At 41.1% G+C, this 20,012-nt stretch overlaps 1 protein-coding gene and 1 non-coding gene across 2 annotated transcripts in view; one reads left to right on the top strand and one right to left on the bottom strand.

The window, feature by feature from the left end:
* Positions 1-20,012, bottom strand: part of FRMD4B (FERM domain containing 4B) — a 347,554-nt gene that overhangs the window by 295,828 nt on the left and 31,714 nt on the right. The window lies entirely within an intron of this gene.
* LOC136167996 (U6 spliceosomal RNA) lies at positions 6,188-6,294 on the top strand. Its single transcript, XR_010663164.1, has one exon. It is a non-coding gene; the product is annotated as a U6 spliceosomal RNA (small nuclear RNA).

Here is a 20,012-nt window from a genome sequence, read left to right as displayed (position 1 = left end):
AGGAAATGGCAACCCACTCCAGTGTACTTGCCTGGAGAATCCCAGGGATGGGGGAGCCTGGTGGGCTGCCGTCTATGGGGTCGCACAGAGTCAGACACGACTGAAGCGACTTAGCAGCAGCAGCAGCAGGCCAACTTTTAATGAAAGGAAAATCAAAGCAGAACTCAAACAATAGGTGTCAGGAAGTCAGGCAGTGCTGTGTTCTGTCACTCCTTTCAGTGAGGTGTTCTCCGGTTAGGAACCCCCTTGACAAAATGATGATCTCTCAGGAAACAAAGAGGAGGATGTGGACTTCTCCTTGAATTTATAGCTGCCTTTGTGCAGCTGGTTGCAAAGCACTGAGCCCTTCAATCTTTAAAAAAAAAAAAAGGAGAGGGAAGGAAGCAGACAGGGAAGAAAAGGAGAGGGGGAAGAAAGAGAGAAAGACCAGAAAAAAAGGAAAAGAAGTAAAAGCAAGCGCATACCCTCATCTAATACTCTTTTAGATCAGAGTATCGAAAGAAAGAAAATGGCACCTATATAGAACGGAAAAAACTTTATGTGAAAGCACCGTATCTTTTTTGCTTTCAGCTTTTCACTTATTTATATTTTACATTTGAATCTTTAATCATTAAGAATTATTTTGGTATCTGTTTTATGGCGAGATGCTATTTTTGTCCTGTATTTTCCAATTTGCAAACTGTCCCAGCACTATTTCTGAATAGTGTATCCTTTTCTTGATAATTCACAATGCACCTTTATCATATGTTACAATTTTATAAATGGAAAAGAAGGATTTACTGTATAGCACAGGGAACTATATTCATATCTTATAATAACCAATAATGGAAAAGACTCTGAAGCTGTACATCTGAAACTAACACAATATTCTAAATCAACTATTGTCAAATTTTTAAAAAAGCACCCTATCTTTTTTCATATCCTGAACTATTTTTTCTCTTCTGCAAAAAAGAAAAAGAAACAGAGTTAAAGTTAGGAAAACAAAGCCATTCAACTGATGCTCAATTTCTTTTTAACCTAAGAAAGTGTTGGTGAACAGCACAGTCAATAAGAAAAATGTCAGAAGTTCTTCACAATTTACCTGTTACACCACGAGAGACATCCTGTCCAAATATCTCGCTGATAGAAAAGCCTCAGGCCAGATGCCTGAGGCAAAAGACAGGAAGAAGGAGTTTGCATACAGCAAACCACTCAGCATTGTTTCCCTGTCTCAGGCTTGGACATTTGCAGACTAGTCTTACATCTGAATGACTACTAGATATTTAAGACCAGCATTCAGGAAATGTACTCATGCTCAAACAAGAGGAGATCAGAGATTACAAAAGGATCCTTGCACCTAAGCCCCCATTTCCCACTCCTCCGCCCTGCCCCCACACATCCCAAGACGGTCTGCCAAGAACAAATTTAGTATCAGCTTATCATAGGCTCTAGAGAGGCCTGTAATTACATCTCCCAGGCAGGAATCTGAACCTGGCAATCAAGACTCCCTCTTGCCTCTGATTTCTACATCTTGCCTGTTTGGGGAGGCGGAGCATGTGGGATGACCACATGCAGAAGCGAGAGTTTCCAAGACCTAGTTTGGGCGAGAGAACTTGGGCAGCTGGGTATTTGAAAGGCTATAGAGCATCTAACAGTTTATAGGGATATGGAGCATCGAGTATTTCCTGGCATCTGGTAACCACTCAGTAGGCGTTCCTTTTAATAAAGTTTCTGAGATTTTTCCACCAGTAGATGGGTTATGGGCTTCCCTGGTAGCTCAGTCAGTAAAGAATCTGCCTGCAGTGCAGGAGACCTGAGTTCAATCCCTGGGTTGGGAAGATCCCCTGGAGAAAGAAATGGCAACCCACTCCAGTATTCTTGCCTGGAAAAATCCCATGGTCAGAGGAGCCTGGCGGGTCACAGTCCATGAGGTCTCAGGAGTCTGATACGACTGAGCCACTACCACTGATGGGATTATAATGCCCCAGAGGACAAATGCAAATAGTCAGCTGCCCACAGCACAGCAATGGTTAACAGCTTGGAATCTGAATTCATTTAGACCTGCATTTCTGGGACTCTGGTCAAATTCCTCTTCATGACCTGAAAATACCTTAACACTCAGGTTTCACAGAGTGACTCTCTTCCAACTCCTTAACATAAAGGGAAAACTAAAAGTTTGTTGTCATGCTCGGTTCCATGCATCCCTAACTACCACTTCTACATATTACAACATAGGAAGTGGATGTTAATGCTTGTAAAAATTTCTAAGGGAAGATTTGGGTGGGTGAATGTTTTCTTAAGAACATGATGGACAACCTGCTTATTCAGTTGGCTTCAAGAGAAGACACAGAGTTAAGACTAGACATCACAGGGACTTCCCTGGCGGCCCAGTGCTTAAGACTCTGCCTTCCAGTGCAGGGGGTGTGGGCTCAATCCCAGAGCAAAGACCCCACGGGGATCATGCAAAAAACCAAAACACAGAACAGAAGCAATATTACAACAAATTTAATAAAGACTTTAAAAATGGTCCACATAAAAAAAGACTAGACATCTAGAAACTACCATGGTGGATCGCTTCTATCCCACGGGAGGTAATAAAAAGTCACCTGTGTCACTGTGCTTGTTCCAACCTCTGGCCTGAGAACTACACCAGCTCTGGAGCCAGGACTGCTGAGTCCTAGGAGAACAAACCCCCCATTGCCAAGAGCTGTGAATGCTGGGGACCCGCTCACACGTTGCTGGTTTAACTAGACTGCAGCAGTGACAAATCTTCGTTTTCTTATTGTTGATTACATTTCTCTGAGTTTAAAAGAATTCAAGTAAGACCTACTCAAGAGAATAAACCCACCTCTAATTTGGGCAAGGTTTTAAAACAGTGAGTTCAAATTCTAGCTCTAGCTGAGCAGTGTTGAGGGAGTTCCTTAATTGCCCTGTGTCTCAGTCTATTTATAAAAGGAGATAAGAGCAGTTCCCACCTAATGCTACAGGTCCAAGTGATACTCTGCGAAGTATGTAAATGATCAGACACTCTATGCGAAGTGCCTGGCCCAGAGCGACGGCACCTTCTCATGCACAGTGGCTGGAGTGTACCTGTCTTAGGCGCCCTCCCAAAAAGGAACAGACTTTAAGAATACACTTTGATGTCCCAGTGGTAATTAGGCCTCAAGGAAATTTGCCCAGCCTGCTCTGAGACTGAACCCTATTAATCAAATTGACTAAAAAAATAAGGGAGACATTATCAAATAAGCTGTTTAACAAAATATGGAAGGATTTCCTTCTATCAAGTCCTACAGTCGAATTTCCAACTACACAACAACATCTCTTTTCAAAAGAAAGGTTTTATTTCTTGTTACATTAAGAGTTATCCTTATATTATTTTTCTACTTTGTTCACAAAGGAGATAAGGGAGAAATATGCTCAAAGGAGAAAAAAAGTTTCAGTCTTTGAGTCACTCAAATGCTATTTGGCAGAAACTGAATGCAATACAAGATAGTGAGGAAGCAAGACCACTGATTCTGAACCAGGATGAAAAAAGCAGTTTTCTTTAAGTTTTGAATTAAGAATCAAAGGTTATCCATTCGGGAAATCCCTGTTTTAGAGATATCATGCCTTGAGCTTGCTTTGGTCATGAGTTAGAACACATGTACAATTACTTTATCAACTCCAAACTTCTTTATTTCCTAAAAGAAAAATGATTCTTCATAAATCTTTTTTTCTTATCTCTGAAAAATAATCTGCACCATGTCCCACTATTTTAAACAAGTCCTGATAATGTATTTTTAGGACTTGGATCTATAGTTCTCTAAATTATCTAAATATCTCTGGATCAAGCCAGATCTTCAGAAGGCTATAAATTTGGGTCATTCTTGACTTCACAAAATTATATTTTATCATTACAACCCTGGCTTTTATCAAAGGCTGATACAAGAAACACCGTGATGACAAAGACAAATGTACAAGGGTACTCACTGCAGCACTGTTCATAGTAGGAAAAGATTACAAACACTCTAAATCAATAGGTACTGGTTAAACAGATCATGACACATCCATACAATAGAATTCTACGTGGGTATTAGAAGAAATGACACAGCTTTACAAGTACTGAGGAAAAAAAATAATGTGCAGAATAACATATACAATGTGTTCAAAATTGAGATACACACACACACTTATACACATATGCACATATACACATACAGACATGACTGCACATCTTGAAAACAATGCTTATCTCTCAGGAGAGGATCTCAGAGAATCTCCCCGGAGGTCCAGTGGTTAAGACTTCACCTTCCAATTCAAGGGGCATGAGTTCGATTCCTGGTCAGGGAACTAAGTTTCCACATGTCTCAGGGTGTGGTAAATTTAAATTGTTTTAAAAAACCTTAAAAGAGAGAATCTCAGAGGCAATGGTTAAAAGCAGAGAGACATACCTTTCCACTGAAACCTTTGCATACTGAGTTTATCACATATATCTATTACCTATTAAAAAAAACTAAACCAAAAAAGAAGGACTGTTATGAAGTTCCTTCTAGCTGTGTGCATCACAAACACCAGCTCTTTAAACCACTAAGAGGTGTCCCACAAAGGATTTATGCTCTACCCATCTTGGGGTTTCACACTGTACAGTTCGGCAGTAGAGTCTGTGAGAAGGTCTGTAATCTAGAGTCTTATGTGTATTAATTTACCCCAACATTTCCCAAATTTCTTGATCATAGAAACTTTTTTTTAAGGGCATATTCTTTGAACACGTATTAATTTACCCCAACATTTCCCAAATTTCTTGATCATAGAAACTTTTTTTTTTTTTTAAGGGCATATTCTCTGAACACCACACCTCAATGAGTATAACACTGCAGCATTTATTTCTTAATGGTTATGCCACCAAGACATGCGCGATGCTGACAGGTAAGAATTTAGCGATAGGGTTACCTTTGTTTACTTTTAAGAATAACTGTATTTCCTATGCTGTAATCACAAATCTGTATTGAATTTCAATTATTTTTGTACCTCATCTGCCAGGAGGCACAGATCAATGATGCCTCAACTTTCCCATCCTTAGAATGGTCCTGAAAGCCTGACTTCGTGGGTAGCCATGAGATTGAAATTGGATATCTTATATAAAAATGTCTCACATAAGAGAGGTCAAGCACTTATGAGTCCCTGCCAGACTTTTTCACATATAGGCAATTCTCTCATAAATGTACACTGTTGTTCTCAAGAGGCAGCAAAGTAAAGATCAAGGCAAACCCATCGGCATCACTGATGACAACATCAGGGAGCCTTAGGGGGTGCAGTGGATGGTCTTTGTAAAAAGGGCAGAGTATTTCAATCACCTCTGTTGCTTAAGGCCAGAAAGGTCAGTGGAGGAAGAATATCTGGGGGTGAAGGTGAGGACAAAATCAGCTGTCCTAATCACCATGATTCAACGAATATTTTTCAGGCTTTGGAAAGATTAAATGCAGCTATAAGGTAGGCCAAGCTCTTATCTGCCGCAAGTCGGTTGCTGCAGAGACCATTCTATTTGTAAACATTATCCAGGATTCACACTGACTGAGGCTTAAGCTTGGTGTTTATCCACCAGCTGACTTCTCCGCAGGATCCTTTCATATAATAAAGAAGATGTGTGAGTAGATTTTACCCGGGAGGCCACCCCAAGAGTTTACAGCTATGTTGAATTAAAAACCACAGCATGTAGATAACAAATTTTCACTTACTTTCACATTTTTAAAGGAGGGGGTAAGTCAGTTAAGCAATAACATATTTTAAATAAATAAGATTATAAACCAAATGATATGTGCTGTGAAACCTTGGGTCAACATTCCACTGACACAGACATTATTTTTCTGGATGTTAACCACTTCCAAGAGGTTGGCAGGGGATACACATACTTAAAGGGCAAAGTGAGACAATTCAAAGAGACCATCTATCACTTACAAGTCTCTGCTGATTTTCCTTAATGCCAGATGATAAGAAGATCTCTAGTTAAAAATGATAAAGACTTATATAAGTAAATATAATGTGTTCCCTTGAGGAATATTACTGTCTCACGGCCTCCAACATGCAACATAGGATAGAATCCCTGAGAACGGTTCTTTAGAATATTAGAAATTGTAAATACCTCCAGGTGTCACATGGAAAACAAAGGTTTTATAGTTCAAACGATGAAGAACACAGTCATCAATGTACTCAAGTAAGAGATAAACACTGAGTGCTTGCTTCGGCAGCACATATACTAAAATTGGAACAATACAGAGAAGACTAGCATGGCCCCTGTGCAAGGATGACACGCAAATTCGTGAAGTGTTCCATATTTTAAATGAAACTAGACCACTCTCTAACACCATACACAAAAATAAACTCAAAATGGATTAAAGATCTAAATGTAAGACCAGAAACTATAAAACTCCTAGAGGAGAACATAGGCAAAACACTCTCCGACATAAATCACAGCGGGATCCTCTATGACCCACCTCCCAGAATACTGGAAATAAAAGCAAAAATAAACAAATGGGACCTAATGAAACTTAAAAGCTTTTGCACAACAAAGGAAACTATAAGCAAGGTGAAAAGACAGCCCTCAGATTGGGAGAAAACAATAGCAAACGAAGCAACAGACAAAGGATTAATCTCAAAAATATACAAGCAACTCCTGCAGCTCAACTCCAGAAAAATAAATGACCCAATCAAAAAATGGGCCAAAGAACTAAACAGACATTTCTCCAAAGAAGACATACAGATGGCTAACAAACACATGAAAAGGTGCTCAACATCACTCATTATCAGAGAAATGCAAATCAAAACTACAATGAGGTACCATCTCGTGCCAGTCAGGATGGCTGCTATCCAAAAGTCTACAAGCAATAAATGCTGGAGAGGGTGTGGAGAAAAGGGAACCCTCTTACGCTGTTGGTGGGAATGCAAACTAGTACAGCCACTATGGAGAACAGTGTGGAGATTTCTTAAAAAACTGGAAATAGAACGGCCATATGACCCCACAATCCCACTGCTGGTCATACACACTGAGGAAACCAGATCTGAAAGAGACACGTGCATCCCAATGTTCATCGCAGCACTGTTTACAATAGCCAGGACATGGAAGCAACCTAGATGCCCATCAGCAGATGAATGGATAAGGACGCTGTGGTACATATACACCATGGAATATTACTCAGCCATTAAAAAGAATTCATTTGAATCAGTTCTAATGAGATGGATGAAACTGGAGCCCATTATACAGAGTGAAGTAAGCCAGAAAGATAAAGACCAATACAGTATACTAACACATATATATGGAATGTAAAAAGATGGTAACGATAACCCTATATGCAAAACAGAAAAAGAGACACAGATGTACAGACCAGAATTTTGGACTCTGTGGGAGAAGGCGAGGGTGGGATGTTTCAAGAGAACAGCATGTATATTATCTAGGGTGAAACAGATCACCAGCCCAGGCTGGATGCATGAGACAAGTGCTCAGGCCTGGTACACTGGGAAGACCCAGAGGAATCGGGTGGAGAGGGAGGTGGGAGGGGGGATCGGGATGGGGAATACATGTAAATCCATGGCTGATTCATGTCAATGTATGACAAAAACCACTACAATATTGTGAAGTAGTTAGCCTCCAACTAATAAAAATAAATGAAAAAAAAAGAGATAAACATTGAATTAGAAGTGCTTAATGGTAAAAACAATGGAAACAGTGAGAGAAAATTTGGTTTTTGGGGCTCCAAAATTACTGCAGATAGTGATTGCAGTCATGAAATTAAAAGATGCTTGTTCCTTGGAAGAAAAGCTATGACCAAACTGACAGCATATTAAAAAGCAGAGACATTACTTTGCCAACAAAGGTTCATCTAGTCAAAGCTTTGGTTTTTCCAGTAGCCATGTATAGATGTGAGAGCTGGACTATAAAGAAAGCTGAGCGTTGAAGAATTGATGCTTTTGAACTGTGGTGTTGGAGAAGACTCTTGTGAGTCCCTTGGACTGCAAGGAGATCCAACCAGTCAATCCAAAAGCAAATCAGTCCTGAACATTCACTGGAAAGACTGATGCTGAAGCTGAAACTCTAATACTTCGGCCACCTGATACGAAGAACTTTTCATTGGAAAAGACTCTGAAGCTGTGAAAGATTGAAGGAGAAGAAGGGGACGACAGAGGATGAGATGGTTGGATGGCATCACCAACTTGATGGACATGAGTTTGAGCAAGCTCCCGGAGTTGGTGATGGACATGGAAGATTTGCATGCTGCAGTCTATGGGGTTGCAATGACTGAGCAACTGAACTGAACTGAACTGATGGTCAAAAGTCTGGAAATAACAGGCAGAACTTGTGACCCAGAATTTTCAAGTCTTGGAGTGCATTCAAAGGAAATAGTGAAGATTAATCTATAAGATTATTCATCATGGAAACAACTCAAATGTACATTATTCATGAATAGATGAATAAAGCATGATATATCCACACCATGGGATGTTTGACAACAAAAAGGAATAATGTTGTGACAGTGCTACAGTGCGGGTGAACCTCAAAAAACATACGTGAAGTGAAAGAAACCAGTCTCCAGACACAACATAACTGTATGATCCCGTTTATCTGAAATGTCCAGAATAGACAAACCTGTAGAGATAGAAAGTAGATTAGTGGTTGCCTGGATCTGTGGGGGCTGACCATGGGGATGATTACCGTGAGCACAGGTTCTTTGTGCATCAATAACTATGTTCTAAAGTTAGATTCTACTGATGGTCATACAACGCTGAAAACACTAAAATATCAGTGATTCACACACTTTATGTGGGTTGTTTGATGGTACATAAACTATATCCCAATAAGCCTGTTAAAAACAGACTATTCATCACAGTGTTGTCTAAAATAGAAAAACCTTAGAAAAAACACAAGTGACAAGCAATAGCGGTAGGTGATTAAATTATTCTGACCCTATAAGATTTTACACCTGTTTTTAACAGGTCCATAACAGAATACGCAATCAGTTCAGTTCAGTCGCTCGGTTGTATCCGACTCTGTCCAATATGTTGTGACACCATGGACTGCAGTATGCCAGGCCTCACTGTCCATCACCAACTCCTGGAGTTTACTCAAACTCATGTCCATTGAGTCGGTGATGCCATCCAACCATCTCATCCTCTGTCATTCCCTTCTCCTCCTGCCCTCAATCTTTCCCAGCATCAGGGTCTTTTCAAATGAGTCAGCTCTTTGCATCAGGTGGCCAAAGTATTGGAATTTCAGCTTCAACATCAGTCGTTCCAATGAACACTCAGGACTGGTTGGATCTCCTTGCAGTCCAAGGGACTCTCAAGAGTCTTCTCCAACACCACAATTCAAAAGCATCAATTCTCCAGCGCTCAGCTTTCTTTATGGTCCAACTCACACATCCATACATGACTACTGGAAAAATCATAGGCTTGACTAGACGGACCTTTGTGGGCAAAGTAATGTCTCTGCTTTTTAATATGCTGTCTAGGTTGGTCATAATTTTCCTTCCAAGGAGTAAGCGTCTTATAATTCCAATTATGCAAAATATGCCTGTGTATATACAGAAGCTTTAGGAAAAGTTTTAAAAATATGCCAGGTTTCTTTATATTGATCATATATGATCTTACAATATTATGATTTTTTTTCTCTTTGCTGATTTAAATACAATGATCGCTATTTTTGTGACAATAATCACATGCAACATTTAACTGAGTTCTGACATCAGTTTCTCCCATCAGGAAGCTTCCATAAGCCTCTTATCCTTCTCCATCAGAGGGCAGAAAGAATGAAAATCACAGTCACAGAAAACTAACCAATCTGATCACATGGACCACAGCCTTGTCTAACTCAATGAAACTATGAGTCATGCCATGTAGGGCCACCCAAGATGGACGGGTCATGGTGGAGAGATCTGACAAAACGTGGTCCACTGGAGAAGGGAATGGCAAACCACTTCAGCATTCTTGCCTTGAGAACCCCATGAACAGTATGAAAAGGCAAAAGGATAGGACACTGAAAGTGAACTCCCCAGGTCGGTAGGTGCCCAATAAGATACTGGAGATCAGTGGAGAACTAACTCCAGAACAATGAAGAGACAAGCCAAATCAAAAACAACACCCAGTTGTGGATGTGACTAGAGATGGAAGTAAAGTCCAATGCTGTGAACAACAATATTGCATAGGAACCTGGAATGTTAGGTCCATGAATCAAGGCAAATTGGAAGTGGTCAAACAGGAGACGGCAAGAGTGAACATTGACATTTTAGGAATCAGTGAACTAAAATGGATTGGTATAGGTGAATTTAATTCAGATGACCATTATATCTACAACTGTGGGCAGGAATCCCTTAGAAGAAATGGAGTAGTCTTCATAGTCAACAAAAGAGTCCAAAATGCAGTACTTGGATGCAATCTCAAAAATGACAGAATGATCTCTGTTCATTTCCAAGGCAAACCATTCAATGTCACAGTAATCCAAGTCTATGCCCCAACCAGTAATGCTGAAGAAGCTGAAGTTGAATGGTTCTATGAAAACCTACAAAACTTTCTAGAGCTAACACTCCAAAAAGATGTCCTTTTCAGCATAGGGGACTGGAATGCAAAAGTAGGAAGTCAAGAAACACCTGAAGTAGCAGGCAAATTTGGCTTTGGAGTACGGAATGAAGGAGGGCAAAGGCTAATAGAGTTTTGCCAAGAGAACACACTGGTCATAGCAAACACACTCTTCCAACAACATAAGAGAAGACTTTACACATGGACATCACCAGATGGTCAATCCTGAAATCAGATTGATTATATTCTTTACAGCCAAAGATGGAGAGGGTCTATACAGTCACCAAAAACAAGACCAGGGGGTGACTATGGCTAGAATCATGAACACCTCATTGTCAAATTCAGACTTAAATTGAAGAAAGTTGGAAAAACCACTAGACCATTCATGTATGACCTAAGTCAAATCCTTTGCAGTTATACAGTGGAAGTGACAAATAGATTCAAGGGATTAGATCTGATAGACAGAGTGCCTGAGGAACTATGGATGGAGGTTCGTGACATAGTACAGGAGGCAGTGATCAAGACCATCCCGAAGAAAAACAAATGCAAAAAGGCAAAATAGTTGTCTGAGGAGGCCTTACAAATAGCTGTGAAAAGAAGAGAAGCAAAAGGCAAAGGAGAAAAAGGAAAGATATACCCATTTAAATGTTGCGTTCCAAAGAATAGCAAGGAGAGACAAGGAAGCCTTCCTAAGTGATCAATGCAAAGAAATAGAGGAAACCAATAGAATGGGAAAAGACTAGAGATCTCTTCATGAAAATTAGAGCTACCAAGGGAACATTTTATGCAAACATGGGCACAATAAAGGACAGAAATGGTATAGACCTAACAGAAGCAGAAGATATTAAGAAAGGGTGGCAAGAATACACAGAACTATGTAAAAAAAAATCTTCACAACCCAGATAACCATGATGGTGTGATCACTCACCTAGAGCCAGATATCCTGGAATGTGAAGTCAAGTGGGCCTTAGGAAGCATCACTATGAACAAAGCTAGTGGAGGTGATGGAATTCCAGTTGAGCTATTTCAAATCCTAAAAGATGATGCTGTGAAAGTGCTGCACTCAATGTACCAGCAAATTTGGAAAACTCAGCAGTGGCCACAGGACTGGAAAAGGTCGGTTTTCATTCCAATCCCAAAGAAAGGCAATGCCAAAGAATGCTCCAACTATTGCACAATTGGACTCATCTCACATGCTAGCAAAGTAATGCTCAAGATTCTCCAAGCCAGGCTTCAACAGTACATGAACTGTGAACTTCCAGATGTTCAAGCTGGATATTGCAAAGGCAGAGGAACCAGAGATCAATATCCGCTGGATCATCAAAAAGGCAAGAGAGTTCCAGAAAAACATCTATTTCTGCTTTATTGACTATGCCAAAGCCTTTGACTGTGTGGATCACAACAAACTGTGGAAAATTCTGAAAGAGGTGGGAATACCAGACCACCTGACCTGCCTCCTGAGTAATCTGTATGGAGGTCAAGAAGCCAACAGTTAGAACTGGACATGGAACAACAGACTTGTTCCAAATTGGGAAAGGAGTACGTCAACACTGTGTATTGTCATCCTGCTTATTTAACTTATATGCAGAGAACATCATGAGAAATGTTGGACTGGATAAAGCGCAAGCTGGAGTCAAGATTGCTGGGAGAAATATCAATAACCTCAGCTATGCAGATGACACCACACTTATGGCAGAAAGCAAAGAAGAACTAAAGAGCCTCTTGATGAAAGTGAAAGAAGAGAGTGAAAAAGTTGGCTTAAAACTCAATATTCAGAAAACTAAGATTAAGGCCTCTGGTCCCATCACTTCATGGCAAATAGATGGGGAAACAATGGAAACAGTGAGAGACTTTATTTTGGGGGGGTTCCAAAATCACTGCAGATGGTGACTGCAGCCATGAAATTAAAAGACACTTGCTCCTTGGAAAAAAAGTTATGACCAACCTAGACAACATATTAAAAAGCAACGATATTATTTTGCCAACAAAGGTCTGTCTAGTCAAGACTATGGTTTTTCCAGTAGTCATGTATGGATGTGAGAGTTGGACTATAAAGAAAGCTGAGCATTGAAGAATTGATGCTTTTGAACTGTGGTGTTGGAGAAGACTCTTGAGAGTCCCTTGGACTGCAAGGAGATCCAACCAGACAATCCTAAAGGAAATCAGTCCTGAATATTCATTGGAAGGACTGATGCTGAAGCTGAAACTCCAATACTTTGGCCACCTGATTTGAAGATCTGACTCGTTCGAAAAGACCCTGATGCTAGGAAAGATTGAAGGCAAGAGGAGAAGGGGACGGCAGAGGATGAGATGGTTGGATGGCATCACCGACTCAATGGACATGGGTTTGAACAAGCTCTGGGAATTGGTGATGGACAGGGAAGCCTGGCATGCTGCAGTCCATGGGGTCACAAAGAGTCAGACACGACTGAGTGACTGAACTGAGCTGAAGATGCATCAGGCAGGGCCTGGGCTACGTGGATGTGGTATATTTAATCCTCTATCAGCCCTGTAAGGCAGGCACAATTAACTGCCCTCATCACAGAGGAGGTGAGTGAGGTTGGAAAAGTGAATTTACTCAAGGTAGCAGCCTGTCTGCCGGCAAATACTCTCAACTGGAGGACTCCAAAGTGAGGACTGTGCATGCCCCGGAAGGTGTGCAAGATGGAGCGTGGAAATATATATTCTTATTTATTTTATATATATACATGTATATGTAAACTTCTATTTATATACTTTAGTTTAACCCTTAAAAATCTTGTGTTTGGGATATGTTTCTTACTGCAGTGTAACCCACACTCAGCTGACTTCATGTCAGGCATTGTTCTAAGGTCTTTGAGGATAATCACTTCTCAAAACAGAAGAAAAATCCGAGATCCAGAGTTCATGCACTGACCGCAGTATGTCAATAAGGTAATGTGGAGGAGAGATGCAATTTATAAATAAATATGTGAACTTTGGTTTGTGTGAGTTTTTTTGCTGCTAAGATATATAACCAAAAATATAATTGTGCCTTAAACAAGCCCTTAAGAAACTGGACCAGGTACCAACTTGGGGGCTCTAAATCAAACCACCTCAAACCCATCTCTTCCTGTGTAGAAAGCTCGTCTCTGAAGCTAATTTTGACTCCCACCCTTAGTCTACATGAAACACATACCTTGACCCTCTCTGTCCCCAGATGCCATTGTCTTTGTGATGAGAACTTTTGTTATTCATCCTGAGCCCCTCTCTCACTCTGCCAGTCAACTCCCAACCAGCAATAAGGGTCTAAGCTAGGACCCCCATCCACACTCCCTGCTCCATCCCATGCTGTCCCTAGGAATACCTGGATGCCCCCACTGTCCCCATAGTGTAGTATTCATGTTCCATCACTCTTCCCCGAAGTGGTTTATGTGTGTCTTGGGGGTTTGAAGATTATTATTATAAATCAATAAAAAGAAACGGAGGAGAGGGAAAAGGATGTGTGTGTGTGTTGTGCATATGTGTCTAAAGACAATGCCAAGACTTCCCTGGTGGTCCAGTGGTTAAGAATCCACCTGCAAATGCTGGGGACGTGGGTTCAATCCCTGGATTGGGAAGATCCCACATACCATGGAGGAACTAAGCCCATGTGCCACAACTACTGAGTCTGTGCTCTATGGCCTACGAGCTGCAACTGCTGTAGCCTGTGAGCCCAGAGCCTGTGCTCCACAAGAGAAGCCACTGCAATGTGAAGCCCATGCACTGCAAGGAAGAGTAGTCCCCGCTTGCTGCAACTAGAGAAAGCCTGTGTGCAGCAATGAAGGGCACCCAAAAAATAAATTAACTAATTAAATTAAATTAAAACATTTGCTTTAAATTTTAGAAAAAGTGAAGACAATGCCAATGCTATGATCTGGAGTGTATAATGACATCCCTCTTGTATTGCTGGTCTTTCATCTGCTCTTCCAGATCTACCTTCCTCCCCTTCCTCCTGCTTCTCTCCCCTACAGGCAGGCAGGAGATGATGGAACAGAGAGGGTGAATAAACTTCCTCAGTCCCTCCCGCTTCTGGGCCACCTGTCTGGCAGCAAACACTCCCTCCACCACTCCAGCCCCTGCTGGCGGCTCCTCCTCTATGGTTCGGGTTCTCCCCTGGCTCAGGTAACTATAGTTCTGTCTTTATCTTCTTTGGCCCCTGGAGTGGTAACAGTTTGCCCTGCTGCCAGCCTCTTGGTGACTCTCCTGCCCTTTCATTGTCCCTTAGCCCCACCTAGACTTCTGCAAATAGTTGCTTCATTCATTCTCTTCACATGAACCATCAGAAGTGAAGTGAAGTGAAGGTCGCTCTGTCATGTTGCAACCCCATGGACTATAAGTCCATGGAATTCTCCCGGCCAGAATACTAGAGTGGGTAGCCTTTCCCTTCTCCAGGAGATCTTCCCAACGCAGGGATTGAGACCAGGTCTTCCTCATTGAGGCGGATTCTTTACCAGCTGAGCCACAAGGGCAGCCCCAAAATACTGGAGTGGGTAGCCTATCCCTTCTCCAGGGGATCTTCCCAACCTAGGAATCAAACCTGGGTCTCCTGTATTGCAAGCGGATTCTTTACCAACTACGCTAAGAGGGAAGCCCGTCAGAGGTGAATCCTCTTTCCTGCCAGGATCCTGACTGGTTGACACTCCTTTCTGTGCCTGCTCAGGACACTTTCAAAAGGCAAGGGTAACTCACTCACTGTCAGAATTCAAATCTCCATCTGCAGTAAGAAATGATCTTAGAGACCCTCCAAGCATCTTCAACCAAGAAGTACATTGCCAAGTACAGCTGAAGTTATAAAATCTATTTTTATAAATCTTGACGTGAATTCTGCCAGGGACACATGTGTAATTTCAACCACAGGCCTGACTTTAGTCTCTCTTCTGAAGCCAGCTCCGGAGCAGCCTGGGGACACTTTGCCCCACCCTGTTGTCTGTCCAAACCACGGTGGTGACCCAGCTCCACCGCATCATGGAGTTCTAGAAACTGCTCTGACTATAGGAAGCAGGGAGCCGAAGGGGCTAGGCAGTCATCCTCTAGGCTCTGGAGACCATCACAGTCCTGGGACCATAGTCCAGGTCCCATCTGTCAACCCTTGCTGGCAGATGGGTACCCAAAGTCTTCTTGACCAAGTCATGACACCAGATCCAGGAAGTGGGCTGCAGACAAAGGGGAGCACTGGGCAACAAGAAGGGCAGTTAGGTTGATGCTGTTGGTCTCTTTGTCTTCTTCTGGAGCAAAGGAACTGGACACTGAGGCAGACATCCTCACTGGCAACCTATAAATATCAATCTCTCTCCCTGCTTCCTGTAGGCAGAATAATAAAGTAACACTTCAAAAGGAAAAATACCTCACTAGAACAGGTAATTAGACAATGCCTTTCAGAAGAGTATGCTAGAGTGGCAAGGTGATCGGAGTTGAATCCTCAGTACTACAGAGATTCAGAATTTAATTGCTTTAGTCAAAAACATAGAAGTTGCCTTTATTTCTGTTTTACTCTTTACCTCCTATCACTAGTCCACCATTAAACCCTGCCACCTGATACGCAAAGATATTATAAATTCACTGACTTCTCTATCTCTGTTCCTACAATGATGGTTCAAACCACCCGCTTTCTCAGCAGGTATCTTTCTTCTCACACTCTGCTATATCTACTCTGTCCATTCTACCCGGCAACTGGGTGATCTTCTTAAATTCTACTTAGATCATGTTTCTTTAGTGCTTAAAATCCTCTCAAGACTTCCCATTACCCTTAGATAAAATCCAAGCTCTTTACTGTAGCCCTAAAGATTTTCTAATCTCTTGGCCTTCAAATATACTTCTTCCTGGTGTGGACTTAAAGAGTATTCACAACCTAGAAGTTGAGAGTTATGTTTTATTTGGCGGGAATTTTTAGGACTTCTAGTCCAGGAGGCAACATCCCAAGTAACCCTGAGAGAACTATTCTGAGGAGGTGCATGGGAAGCCAGATTATACAAAAGTTTTGTAACAAAAGACAAGTAGTCTGAACGTCAAAAAAAGAAAAATGAAAGTGTTAGTTGATCAGTTGTGTCCAACTTTGCGACACCAAGAACTGTAGTCCGTCAGGCTCCTCTGTCCATGGGATTCCCCAGGTAAGAATACTGCAGTGAGTTGCCATTCCTTCTCCAGTGGATCTTTCTGACTCAGGGATTGAATCTGGGTCTCCTTCATTGCAGGTAGATTCTTTACCATTGGAGTCTGAACATCAAAAGATTATCCTTCATTAAAGAAAACCATATGTCTCAAGTTAAGGAATTTAGCACTTTTCTATGTGGAGGAAGATGCAAGACTCTGGGCTCACTGAAATCATTCTTTTGATATGCATCTCACCTATCTAGGGCCAATATCTTGTGTTTTCATATCCTCAGTTTCCACAGGGCTCACCATAGGGAGTGGCTACAGTCTGATGGCTATTAGATGGCAGATATTCTTTTCCTTTCTGAGTTTCCTCAGGGCAGACCAGCTCAGGCTGGAGGGCAGCAACCACTGATAACTGCTACAATCCTTTGTTTACTGATGCAGTGTGTGCTTGCTCAGTTATCTCCAACTCTTTGCAACCCCATGAACTGTAACCCGCCAGGCTCTTCTGTCCATGGGGATTTTCCAGGCAAGAATACTGGAGTGGGTTGCCATTTCTTACTCCAGGGGATCTTTCCAAGCCAGGGATTGAACCTGTGTCTCCTGCGTCTCTTGCATTGGCAGGCAGATTCTTTACCACTGTGCCACCTGGGAAACTGGATATGGCAGGAAATATTTCATTTGTCATTGGATTTGCCACATCCCCACCAGATGACTTTTTCTTTCTTATTGTCAAACCTGCTGAGCTAGTTTCTGCCTCAGGATCTTTGCACTTGATGTTCCCTACCTAGAATGATTTCCTTCTCATCAATCCCATCTCAGCTCAAATATCTTCCTTTCACAAAGGAATGTGACAAAGCATTGTTTTAATGTGCTTGATTACATTCTATCCCTTGCCCCATTTTATTCTTCATGGTAGTATATGAAATTATACAATTTTTTTAAAATTTATCTTTCCAAGTAGAACATGAGCTCTATGTGGACAAGAAATTTATTATGGTAACATTATTTACTTGGAAGTAGTCCTGGCAAACAGTACTCAATAAATATTTGTTGAAGGAACAAGTTCTGACATAAATATAAGCTTTGAATTCTAATGAGTACCTGTGAGTCCAAAAGCAAGTTAGTTAATATTGGTGGGCCTCAATTTTCACATTTATAAGTAATATTAATCAATGCCCACTAAGTGTCTACTTTTATAACTCATCCAAAAGTTACATATTATATATTCTAAAACTGTAAATTGTATCAGTTATGTTTTAGCATAAGTGTATGCTTTTCTAGCTATGCCATACAGAAACACAGTCTGAGAAATAAAAATCACTGAGCATAGATGAAGTCATGCAAGTTTCTCTTCATTAAGTTGTGAAGTTAATTCCTTGAAGAGCAGGCTGTTATGAGATATCCCTCAGGCTCTGCAAACAGCTCTGAAAAGTAAAGAGCATCTTTTCTTTTTTTTTTTAACTCGGGGTGGGAGAGAAGATGGAGAATATTACAGGACCACACAAAACTAGACTTCACAGTTTGGCCTGGGGCTGGAATATTCAAATTGTGCCCTTGAGCAGTGCATTATACTCTGGGTACTTGTGCTGACTTTGGCTACATACCACAAAACAAATAAATTATATTCTAATCTTCTTTAAACACTGAGTCCTCAGGAAATTAAGCTCAAGGGTCATTGATGGGACATTTTTTTCCAAGTCCCACTTCTCTGTGCCATAACTTTGCTTATGCTTGGGCAAACACTTTATTTTTCATAGTGCATTTATGAGGTCCTAGAGACCAGAGAGAGAAGCTTAAAACCCAGGAATCATTCTTTTTTTTTTTTTCTTTTTTTTAGTTCTACCACTTTATTGCTACCGACCCATCTCCCTCCACCCTCGTGCACACATGCTCAGTCCTGTAACCCCGTGGACTGCAGCCCGCCAGGCTCTTCTGTCCATGGACTGTTCCAGGCAAGAATACTGGAGTGGATTGCCATTTCCTTCTCCTAGGAATCATTCTTGACAGTACTTCCCTCTTCTCTTTCATCCAATTCTTCACCAGGCTCAACTGAGTTCACCTCCTCAAGATTTCTGAAACTGGTTTACTTCTCTATCATCACCTCCCTGTCCTAAGCCAACCATGTTTCTTTCTGGGATCCCTGTAATAGACTTCTAATTGATTCTCTGTACTCACTATTGAATCTTCTTTTCAACCACAAAGCCAGAATAATCTTTCAAAAGACAAATCAGACCATATCATTCCCCTAACACTAACAGGCAAAGTGATAAATCCCTCCGGTAAACATCCTCATGTTTTTTTTAACTTTTCTTCCTTGTAGCTAACACCGCTGTAAATTCATAGCTATGCATGTCATGATTTAATCATCCATTTCTTCTTAGACTCTCAGTTCTCTGAGGGTCACAGACAATACCTGATTGCATTCTCTATTGTATTCCCAGGTGGCTAGCACAGTGCCTGGCACATTGTAGGTGATCAGTAAATATTTGCTGAAAGAATGAATGAGTCCATACCTTTAGGCCCTAACACAATGCCTGAACACACTATATGATTCAGCTATATAAAAAGAAAAACTGGAACCATCCCCAATTCCCAGATAATCTAAACTCAGTGCCTCCTTTCCTCCTATTAAGTCACATTCTGATCCTTTCCATACCATCCAAAAGCATATGTGCATGGATGCGAACATACACACATAGACAGCTTTCAGTCTAAATCATTCAAAACACTTACTCTTTATTATTCAGAGATATTTGTCCTAAGAGGTACTCCTGTCATAAAAATTCCTTATCCCCTTTTCTAAGATTATTAAATAATTAGTTTAACCAACGTAACCTGTGCCTTCTAACAAAACAAATCTGCCAAAAGGCATTCTTCAAAAATGAAGAATGTGCAAGAACCCCAACTAGATGCTACTGTCCTCAGTTCTGGGTTGAGCAATTGTTGATCTCTTTTCATTTCCCTTCAAGTAAAAAGAAATTCAGAAGATGAATGGCTATCCTACTTCTCAGTATATTCCCTCAACTCTCATTCAACTTTCTCCACAGCATGCTTCCCAGTTACTGTTTCCTGAAATGATATAGATGCAATTTTATAAGTAATGTCTTGAGATTTCCCTGGTGGTTCAGTGGTTAAGACTCTGCACTCCCAACGCAGGTGGCCTGGGTTCAATCCTGTTAGGGAACTAGATCCCACTTGCCACAACTAAGACCTGGCACAGCCAAATAAATAAATAAAAATATAAAAGTACTATTTTGGGAGCCTTTCCAGAACGCCACCCATTAGGAAGTAGTGTTTAATATTGGTTAGGCTTTACTTGGACCCCATCCAAGCAGGGTTGTTACTGGAAGCATCAAAAAGAGTTTGTAAGGGCACTTTCCTCTGTAATGATAAAA

The sequence above is a fragment of the Muntiacus reevesi genome, chromosome 4 (assembly GCF_963930625.1).
Source record: "Muntiacus reevesi chromosome 4, mMunRee1.1, whole genome shotgun sequence".
Classification (NCBI taxonomy): domain Eukaryota; kingdom Metazoa; phylum Chordata; class Mammalia; order Artiodactyla; family Cervidae; genus Muntiacus; species Muntiacus reevesi.
This window is presented reverse-complemented; position numbering and strand designations above follow the sequence as displayed.